We start from the raw sequence: 11,943 nt of genomic DNA on the forward strand, positions 1-11,943 counted from the left end.
TATCTAAATGTGCTGCTATTTCATCTTTTATAATTGACTCCTGCATCTTCCCCACCACCGATGTCAGGCTAACTAGTCTATAATTCCCTGTTTTCTCTCTCCTTCCTTTCTTAAAAAGTGAGATAACATTAGCTACTCTGCAATCCACAGGAACTGATCCTGAATCTATAGAACATTGGAAAATGATCACCAATTAATCCATGATTTCTTGAGCCACCTCCTTAAGCAAGATAGGCTACTCCTGCTAAATACAATGGGCTGACGTGTAGTACGCTACGGAGGGGATCCTGGGCATTTTCCCCCGCCCATTTTAGTAACCAGAGCCTACCTGACCCGACCCGACTCGCAGTGTAATCAATGAACAGTTTGTGTGTGTGATATAGGGTTAGATTCATCATTCTGTCAGTTCATACTTCTTGTCAAGAATAAAATTTGACTCTGGTAATTGTCTTTTTTAATATATTTTAAATCATTTCTTTTTAAATAACTCACAAGCAGTGTTTGAGTTGATTTTGTAGTAACCGGAACCGACCCGACTCGCAGGGTAATTGACATTGCGGGGGAAGTTTTTGTGCGTGATATAGGGTTAGATTCATAATTCTGTTAGTTCATAATTTTGTTAATTCTGTTAGTTCATTCTGTTAATTCTTGTTAAAGAATAAAATGTTTATAAACACACATACATGAATGTGATATAAATGTATATAATCATATAACACACACAATTATATTTCCTCTGATCCAATGATGAACTTTATTTCAGACTAGACACGGGACATTAAATAAGAAACATTGTAAACCTCCCCGCAACTTCACACACACTAGGCCTTATCCCCAGGCCGCGCCCTGTCTCTCCCCAGGCAGCGCACTCCCTCTCCCACTCCCCGGGCTGCGCACTCCTTCTCCCCGCTGCCCCGGGCCCCACACTCCTTCTCCCCGCTGCCCCGGGCCCCACACTCCATCTCCCCGGGCCCCACACTCCCTCTCCCTCTCCCCGGGCCGCGCACTCCCTCTCCCCGGGCCGCGCACTCCTTCTCCCCGGGCCGCGCAATACCTCTCCCGCTGCCCCGGGCCGCACACTCCCTCTCCCTCTCCCCGCTGCGGAAACAAAGATCCGATCTTTGACCGGAAGCAAGATGGCGGAACAAGATGGCGGAGCAAGATGGCGGGGCTGGTTGTTAAAATGGGTCATATAATCACCCATGAATCGACCCATGAACGTACTACACGTTTGCGTGAGAGTAACCCATCTTGCTCTGCTATAAGATCTTTGTCCTTAATGACCCTGGGATGCAGACCTAGGGAATTATCAGCCTTCAGTCCCATCAGTCAACCCAACTTAATTTCCTGCCTAAAGTGAATTTCTGATAAGTTTCTAACTGATTGGATAAGTTCACATTGAACATTGAATCTTGGTAGATAATGGTGATATTTTTGTGAAGCACTGATAACTACTGGTCTATAAGGCTCGGATTGGCACATGTATTACCACGTATTGCGTGATCTGGGGAGTATTTTAGTCATGTAGGAAGGAACTGCAGAAGCTGGTTTAAACTGAAGATGGACACATAAATCTGGTGTAACACAGAGGGTCAGACAGCATTTCTGGAGAAAAGGAATAAGTGATATTTCGGGTGGAGACCCTTCTTCAGACTACTTTTTTGTATTTTAGGGATCTGTTGAGTTGATGATGTGATAATAAATGTTGAAGCAATGTAAGAAAACAGGTGAATGGTAAATGAAGTGCATGTGAAAAATGGCATTTTGATGATTAAATTAAATTTATGATCCTGATCCAAAATATTCTGAGCATTTATAACTTTGTGATTTGTTTCCTGAGGGTGCCCGTAATCTTGCATTACGAGTTCCCAGAGGCAATTAGATGGCAGTGTTTCCAACAGATTTAAGTGATAAATTACTTACGGCATATAAATCTGCCCCAAGCAAGGATGCTCCTGATATTTCTCCCATCGCGCAATTAGTAAACACAGGACCTTCACCACCGTTAAATGAGGGGATGCCTTTCTTCTTGTAGAATATGAATTTAAACTGGAGAATTAAACTGCAAAAATCTATTCATCTAGAAACAAATATTGATCATCAGCAGTTCTTGTTGATCTACAGTTTGCCTCATTAACTACACTTCCACAGATGCCAGCCTAACGAGACTTGGCAAATGTATCTGGAGGAGACCTTGATGTGTTAAACTGGAGGAACAGCAGTGCTTCAACAACCAAACAGGTCTCCAGGTAGATCTTCTGAATCAATTGGAGCATTTAATGCTGTGGTAGCTTCTTGTTAGCAATTACTAAAACTTTGTCTGGCGAGCTTGAAAAGATTACTATATCATTCCACTGCAAAGTTGACAGGTAGTACATCAAAATAAAGAGCTCCTGTTAAAGATGGAACACTTTCCCATGACTATAGGAAATTAAGTCAGTTAGAAAGATGAGCTTTTCAGTTGCGAGGCTCACATTGTGACAGTGCAATATGTGACAATTATTTTTATCATGTCCTTCATAATTTTCCGAAAGACGGTATGGGTGAAAGAGAATTAATGAAGGTGGTTAACACCATATGTATGAGGAAATATCAGTGTCCCGCTTGCATCAATCTGCTTTACCCACCAAAAAAAAGCACTATTATTCATACATGAAATATCATTCAATTAGCGCTATCTGCCCAGTGCTTTGTGCACCCCTCACTTTTTCCTTGGGATCTGCATCAAGCTAATACACGGAGGTCCAGCAACTTTCAGTGATTTGAACGTACACTGTTAAAGAAACCTGCTTCATTTTCTTAAATGCACCTCTGAAGAGGCTCTTCATTGAAATCTTCTTCTTCTTCTTGCGTATGTTACGCACAGCCTAAATGACAACTTGTTCTGTTTGATCTTATTTGATTGTGCACACCCGGTTGATTGCATTAGTCAAAACAGGGCAGACCACGTGAAGGTTACAATCTGATTACTTTTTTCCTGCCGTCATAGGAAATAGCAGCCTCGTCACCATCTTTTCTGTATGTTGTCATATTTAAAGAAAGGTCATAATGCACTGGGAGAAAAGGCACATCGTCACTAATAATGTTTATTGTTAAGTGACTGATGAAGTAGCAAACCATTAATTCATTGAAAAGCAAGAGATGAATTAATGGTTTGCTACTTTATCAGTCACTTAACAATAAACATTATTAGTGACGATGTGGCTTTTCTCCCAGTGCATTATGACCTTTCTTTAAATATGACGACATACAGAAAGGATGGTGACGAGGCTGCTATTTCCTATGATGGCAGGAAAAAAAGCTCGAAGAGTATTGGGGCAGGGCAAAGCCTGGCAAATAATAGGACACAGGAGTCGTGGGTTTGAGATATCTATATATCACAGCAGGGGGGAAACCATGTTTACTTAAGAAAGAGGACACATCGGATGTGCTAGAATGGAAAACCTCATCTTGGGAGCAGATGGAGCGGCGTTGTGACTCGGCTGTATAATAACTGGAGCCTCACACCATGATAAAGATCCAAAGACTTTATTAACTACATATCCAGTACGACTTCACACTTGCTCGTCTCTTTAGTTCTAAAGGAACCAGGCAGGGAGCAGTTACTGTAAAGCTAGTGGGCGTAACTACAAAAGCATGACTGACACAGATCTACATCTTCCATCTTAAAGAATCAAAAACAATACAAACCTATAGACTAAGTAAGGCATGTATAACAATCGATGACAAACTGGAGGAAAGTCAAACATAGTCCGGATACTTCACAACCGGTCTACAAACATGACCAGCATGTGTACGATAGAGACCATCTCCGTTCTTTTCCCCCGGGGAGAGAGCAGGTCGTTTCACAGGCGATGGAGACTGAATCAACATCCCTGGAGATGAAGCAGGAGACTGTGGCGCAGGCAAAGACGGTACAGGCAGAGGAGCCGTTGCAGACATGGATTGTTGTGCTGGTAGAAGCATGGGAGTGCCACTAGACGCAGACGGAAGTGAACTTGTACGATCTGGATAATACGGAGGAGGAACTGGCTCATTCACAGGCAGGATATGTTGCCTGTTACGCCTGTAGGTGCCGCCATCGGTACTGGCGATATATGAGCGTGGCTCTGAAGCAATTCCAGAAATTACTCCAATACGGTCGTGGCCTTTGTCAGTCTGTAAACGAACCACCTGCCCCTTGGTCAGCAGTGGCAGTGGCCTACTTGTCTTGTCAAACCATTGTTTTTGAATGTCATGCTTCTGTTGCAACCTGGATTGAACCTACTCAGGTGGAATCACTTGTGGGATCAATGCCTGATCCGCTACAGGCACTGTGGCACGGGTCTGCCTTGACAATAAATGTTGAGCGGGTGAACCCAAGATGAGGTCATGGGAGCGTAAGTTGAGCAGATCCAGAAATACGTCAGATTTATCTCTGTAAGAATGATCCATGAGCACTTTTGACAGCCCGTTCAGCCAGCCCGTTCGACTGTGGATATTCAGGGCTGCTGGTGATGTCGTGAAAATTCCAGTGTCTAGCGAACTCCTTGAAGTGTTGGGTGGTGAATTGACTGCCGTTGTAGTTAGCAGTCTGCCCGGAGATCCGTGGACTGAAAAGTGGCGAAATAACTTTGAAATCACTCCGCTGAAAGTGGGGCTGCTAAGAAAATCAATGTCAAACCATCCTGAATAAGAATCAACGAGCACCAGGCACTGTTTGCCATGCCAATCAAATATGTCAGCTGCGACTGTAGATCACGGGAGCACAGGTACAGGATGTGAAAGAAGTGGTTGCTTTTGTTGGCAAGGTGCCAAACTGTACAGGATGCCACATTCTCGGTGATGTATTCGGCCATGCCAGGCCAGTAAAACATGCTTCTTACGCATAAAACAGCAGCTTCAGCACCTGGGTGCCCTGCATGAACAGCGTTAATGCGAGATCTGCATCAAGAACCAAGATCTCAAGTTTTCTGAGAACAGAAACAATTGCAACAAAGTTGAAAAATAACAAACTAAAATAAAAACAATAGAATTAATCGAGGAGTAAGTCTGTACACTCTGACACCATGTTGTGACTCGCCTGAATAATAACTGGAGCCTTACACCATGATAAAGATCCAAATATTTTATTAACTACATAGCCAGTATGACTTCACACTTGCTTGTCTCTTTATTTCTAAAGGAACCAGGCATGGAGCGGTTACTGTTAAAGCTAGTGGGCGTGACAAAAGCATGACATAATATGAGTGACACAGTTCTACAGGCAGAGACAGAAAAATTGAGAATAGAGGTCCTGTCTCACTTAGGCGATTTTTCAGCGGACTGCCGGCGAATAGTGGACACACACACACACACACACACACACACACACACACACACACACACACACACACACACACACACACACACACACACACACACACACACACACACACACACACACACACACACACACACACACACACACACACACACACACACAAAGACGGGGGGGCCAGGGAATGTGGGGGAGCGCTGTCTGAAATTCACATGATGCAATGCCAAGATGATACAGACACACACCGCGATGAACAGGAAGGTTAAGACGGCTAGCACAGTGTACGGTAAGTCCTTTAAAAGGGCGGCGAAGCGGGGAGGTGGGGGGAGAAGGGAGAAGGGGGGAGAAGGGGGAGAAGGGGGAGAAGGGGGGGGAGAAGGGGGGGAGAAGGGGGGGGGGGGGGGGAGAGAAAGAGAGTGGAGACACTTTTAAGAAGCCAGACAACTTTTAATAAGCCAGCTGTGAAGTTTGGCGGCAATTTAACATTACCGGTCGGTTTTCCTTGGTTCTGAAAACTCGTGCTTACGTTTTTTTTCCCCCAATGAGCCAATGAAAATGCCCAGTCAGCAAAGGAGATTAACTAAAACTACCTACGATTAGCTCGACTACCTACAACTACATGGCGACCCCACTACCACTGCACCTACGACTACAGGATTATCGATTTTCTCCATGGCGACCAATTTTTGGTAGCAGAAATTATTTCAACGTTGAAAAATGTTCTCCATGGCAACCATACTGAGGCCGTGACTCGTTCTTAGAATGCGGGAACTTCTCGTGACTATGAAGGAGACCCACCAGTGACCACCAGCGAACGTGTGGCGACCATGAGACGAGCACAGAGTCTCCTGCATTCGCCAAAAAATCACCTAAGTGGGACAGGCCCTTAGGGAATAGCATCTTTGCAAGTGACTAGGTGAGAGATGTAATCCAGTTAACTGTTAGAATCGTGTTTATGGTAGACGTCAATTAATAGTTTGTGAACTGCGATGAAGACTAAGAGATCAAGAAAGGGGAGAGAGGTGTTAGTGCTAGTCCAAGTGAATTTGAGGACAGGATTGGAAGTCAATGGCATCTTTATTGAAATCAATGAGTTCTGCATGGGTATGGGAGGCAAACCCTGGTGGATTCATCAATGTAGTGGAGAAAGAGTTACGGGAAAGTGCCAGTGTAGATTTGGAATATGGATTGTTCGACAACCACCACCAAAAAAGCAGGCATAGCTGGGGCCCATGTGCCCATGACTATACCTTTAACTTGGAGAAAATGAGAGGAATCAATAGAGAAGTTGTTGAGGGTGAGGACAAGCTTCGCCAGGCAGAAGAGAGTGTTAGTAGGGGGAAACTGATTGGGTTTCTTTTCAAGAAAGAACTGAAGGACCTTGAGACCTTCCTGGGGGGGGGGGGGGGGGGGGGGGGGGGGGGGGGGGGGGGGGGGGGGGGGGGGGGGGGGGGGGGGGGGGGGGTGGAGTTGTAGAGGGCCTGGATATCCATGCTAAAGATGAGGCAATAGGGTGCTAGAAATTGAAAGGTATTGAAATTTATTGAAGGATTAAAGGGCACCTGAGGTGTCTCAGATGAAGATAATTTTAATAATGTCAGAGCTTTTTCAGAAATTTCTGAAATATGTTATTGGGGAAACATAATGTTGTAAGTATAGAATAATTGGAATACAAACAAACACCTCAAGTTCATCCCAACATATTGATGCTCACATGATTCAGTAATATTAGAGATCTTGCCCCATCATGCAAAACATTGCACAGAGCAAGGTGATCTTGAATAAGGCCCTAAATAAGTTATGGGAAGAGTTGTGATGTGCAAATAAAAACTGACGGTGGAAAAGTAATATTAACTCATTAATTAAACGTTAATTAGTATATTTGTTTCTCTGGAGAAAATGAACTAAGCTACATAAACATACTTCCATTAAATACTTAACATAGAAACAAAGGAGAATGGAACCAAGAGTCTTAGATCTACACAGTGAGAAAACGGGTCCTTCGGCCTAACTTGTCCAAGCAGTCCAAATTGCCCAACCGAGCTAGCCCACTTGCCTGTTCCTGGTTCATATCCCTCCAAACCGTTCCTATCTGTTATATTGTTACAATTAAAACTGGGTTGTGACATGCAAATTAGGTGCATGATATAGCAAAGTCATGTGATCTAGAGGGCTGGAACAGATGAAGTATGAGAAGCCTGTAGAAGCCATTTTAATAGTTGGAACTATTAAAAGAGAACTACAAAACAAAGTTCTGCCTCAGTTCTTTATCTTGAAGATAGACCTTAAGGCAACACAAAATATATAACACTATCCACACATCTGTCCGAATTTAATTTAAATGTAATTATTGTACCTGCCTCTACCACTTCCTCTGCCGGCTTGTTCCATATGCCCACCACCTTCTGTGTGGAAAGTGTTGTCCCTTTCAAATGGCTACTTTCACCTTAAACCCATGCCCTCTAGTTTTAGACAGCCCTACCTTGAGGGGGAAAAAACTGTGGCTATTTACCTTTATCCATGCCCACATGATTTTATAAACCCCCATAAGGTCACCTGTCAGCCTTCTATACTCCTGTGACAAATAAGCTAGTCTACCCAGCCCTTGTAACTCAGACCATCTAGACACTGCTACACCATTAAATATTTTTTATCTTCTTTTCCCGTTAAGTGACATTTTTCCTGTAGCTGGGAGACCAGAACTGTACACAAAACTCCAAATTTTGCTTTACCGGCATCTTGTCCATTGATGGAGGGAAATGGACAAACAACATTTCGGGTCTGGACATTTATTTAGGCCAATATTAGATTTTTGCTCAAGATTTCAGCATCTGCAGTCTCCTATGTTTTCTCGTGCTTAACTTCACATTTGTCCATGCTTCTATTTTGCTTCTACCAAGTTTTCACCCGCTCATTCAACGTCTAAGTCACGTTAAAGCCTCCTTACAATTCCTAATCATGCCCAACAATATTAGATTGCTTTGAAATGTTACATTGTAGTCCATAATCCAGGTTAAATCGCATAATTAAATGATGCTCATAGAGGCCTTTCATAATTATCTGCTTTTGTTTCCAATACAAATCAATAGGCAATAGGTGCAGGAGTAGGCCATTCAGCCCATCGAGCCGGCACCGCCATTCAAAGTAATCATGGCTGACCATCCCCAATCAGTACCCCGTTCCTGCCTTTGCCCCATATCCCTTGACTCAGCTACGTTTAAGAGCCCTATCTAGCTCTCTCTTGAAAGTATCCAGAGAACCAGCCTCCACCGCCCTCTGAGGCAGAGAATTCCACAGACTCACAACTTTCTGTGTGAAAAAGTTTTTCAAAATCCCCGTTCTAAATGGTTTACCCCTTATTCTTAAACTGTGGCCCCTGGTTTTGGACTCCCCCAACATCGGGAACGTCGGGAATTCAAATCCCTTGAATTACTTCACTTCCTTGCTCTAGTCTAGGAATGTGCTTGTTTTGTTTGTGGGGTCTGCTGCAGAAACTGGTTAGGTATTGGATAGAGACACAAGGAACTGCAGACTGATTCTGAAGAAGCATCCTGACCCTAAAGGTCACCTATCCATGTTCTCTGGAGGTGTTGCTTGAGCCACTGAATTACTCCAGCACTTTGTGTCTTTTTAGCTATTGAATAGCCCAGTGGTACCAAAAGGTAGCTCATAAATTTGTAAAAGCTAAATACAGTCAGAGCAGAAATAAATGAGATGATTTGGCCCTTTGCAATAAAGACCTGATACTGCAATTTCCTCAGTATCATAGATTAGGTAGGGCATTCAGCCATTAACTGTTAAAAATGTTTTGGTCTTAAAGAATCAAGGTCAAAATTCTTGGTCTGTAGGATTAGTGCAGATCTGAAAAACATTCCTCTTTTTGGTATATCTATTAATGATGGGGAATTAGGTTTAAGAGCAACATTAAAAGGTAATGCACAACATGGGATCTACTAATAGGATTTAATGCTTCACCCAGCGCTCAGGCAATGTGCAGCAATGATGACAGAAACAAGTGATGCATGCCACTGATTCACTAGAAACAACATGTATTCATTTTATTACTGTATTTTATTCTCGGGTAGAAAGTATTTTATCCTCGGGTAGAAAGTATTTAAGTACAGTGTACAGAAAAAAAATCCTCAATATCTTTATATAAAATATTGGCTTGGTATTATCTGCTTTTAAATTATCCCAATTTCATGCATTTTTATGGATCATAAAATCAGCACTGAAGGTCATTCAGTTAAATATATCTGTGCCAGTTCATTGAATCCTATTTTCTCTGCCCTTTTAATAATACAACATAGCAATTTTTCAAATATTTTCCTATTTTGCATTTGCTTTCATCTTTCTTACTGGATAGTCTATCCAGCGTAGAACTTGTCTTGTATCATATTTATTTTTGGGGGCAAAAATGGGCACAAATAAACTAATTTTGATGAATTTATTAAACCCAATATTTGCCTCCGTTGATCTCCTATTGTTTAAGCTTCCCTTATAAACTATTACAATATTATGTTGGATTTGGTTTATTATTTCATTTTTATTAATGTACAGTGGAAAACTTTGTTTGTGTTCTATCTAGTAAAATCCTATTATACATGAGTACGATCAAGCTGTAAACTTGTACAACGGGCAGTACAAAATGAAGAATACCAAGAGTGCAGAATATTGTGTTACAGCATTATAACGTTGCAATGACAGAGAAAGTGTAGACACAATAAGGTAGTTTGAGGTTTGAGAGAGGTACTTCAGTCTTAGCTTACGTGAGGACCATTCAGTAGTCTGATAACAATGAGGAAGAAGCTGTTCCTGAATCTGGTGCTAAATGCTTTCAAGCGTTTGTATCTTCTGCCTGATGGAAGAGGGGAGAAGCGGGAATGACTGGAATATAAATATTCCATGACTATATTGGCTGCTTTCCTGAGGCAGAGTGAAGTATAGCTGGAGTCAAGGAGAAGGGGGGAGAGAGGTGGGATGTGGGTTTGTTTGATCAGTCTATCCACATTCACAATTCTTTGCAATTTCTTGCGGTTTTAGGTGGAGTTGATGCCAAACCAAATTATGATACTTACCGAAAGGAGAAGTTGGTAAATGTCATTGGAGACATGTTGAACTTCCTTAGTTTTCTGAGGAAGGAGAGGCATTGATGTGCCTTTTCTAGCCATAGCTTCACGTGGTTTGTCCAGGTCAGAGTGTTGGTGATTTTTATGTCTAGGATCTTGAAGCTCTGAGCCATCTCCAGTTTGACATAATTGATGCGGGCAGTTGCACGTACACCACCCCGTTTCCTGAAATCAATGACTAGCTCCTTTGTCTTGTTGATATTGATCTACTACTTAAGATAGACACAAAAAGCTGGAGTATCTCAGCAGGGCAGGCAGCATCTCTGGAGAGAAGGAATGGGTGACATTTCGGGTCGAGACCCTTCTTTGGACTACTTCCTCTCTCTACTACTTTCTGTACTGTTTCATCAACGTTCGAGATCGGGCCCTCTACAGAGGTGTCATCTGCAACCCTGTTAATGAAGTTAGTGAAGAAATTGGCCTCACGGGCGTGAGTATATAGGGAATGTAGTTAAGGGCTGAGAACGCAGCATTGCAGATTACCAGCTTTGAGTATTATTGTGGAGGATGTTTTGTCACCTATTGTCACTGATTGGGGTTAATGTGTCAGGAAGATGAAGATCCATTTGTAGAGGGAGTTGCTGACTGGTAGGTCCAGAGGTTTGGAGATTAGTTTGGTTGGGATTGTAATGTTGAAGGTAGATCTATAGTCAATAAATAGGCACACACCTCACACCCCCACCAGCCCCTGCTTTAAGTCGTCCCCCTCTTCTGGCTTCAGGATGCACCCTGCCTGAAGCCGTCGCCGCCCCCGGCTACAGAACACTCCCGCCGTTGCGCTGGGGGAACAGGTGAGTGGTGGAATATTACATTGGGGAATGGATTGCGTTGGGGGACCAGGCCTCCTGTGTGACAGGGACCCAACGGGTCCCACTTAGTCTAGTACCTGTCTAAATGTTTCTTAAGCATTGCAATAAAACCTGCCTCACCAACCTCCTCTGACAGCTTGTTCCAAAAACCCACCACCCTTTGTGTGAAAAAGTTACCCCTCAGATTCCTATTAATCCTTCCCCCCTCAACTTAACCCTATGTCTTCTGGTATAGCCTCCTTTAGCTTCGATGCCTGTGTAACAAATATTGATAGGTCCGATATATATGAAAATTGGAGGTTAGTACTCTGTCAAACAATCACATCAAAACAATTGCCAGTAACTATGTGCTGTGCAGGCATTAAACTAATTCTCAATAGAATTGTTTAACGTCTCCACTTGTCAAAGTTAAATATCGATAGGCTGAGATTTAGTGCAGTGTTGGTGGAATGTTTCTCAAAATCTGATTTGTGAACACAATGTATATCTCTAAATGTGACCTGGATTCCTTCTGCTCAAGATGTATGTGCAGACCAAGATCCTAGGCATGTTCAATGATGACAAATAGGGTGCAATGCACATGCTGACAGAATGCAAAATTAATTTGTGTAAATAGGTTCACACATGTATTAAAGTTAATATTAATGTTAACAGGAGAGTTGCGACGTGCTAGCATTAGTTAGTAACAACCTAATCTATTGTTGTA

This window comes from Leucoraja erinacea, chromosome 2 (assembly GCF_028641065.1).
Source record: "Leucoraja erinacea ecotype New England chromosome 2, Leri_hhj_1, whole genome shotgun sequence".
NCBI classification, from domain to species: Eukaryota; Metazoa; Chordata; class Chondrichthyes; order Rajiformes; family Rajidae; genus Leucoraja; species Leucoraja erinaceus.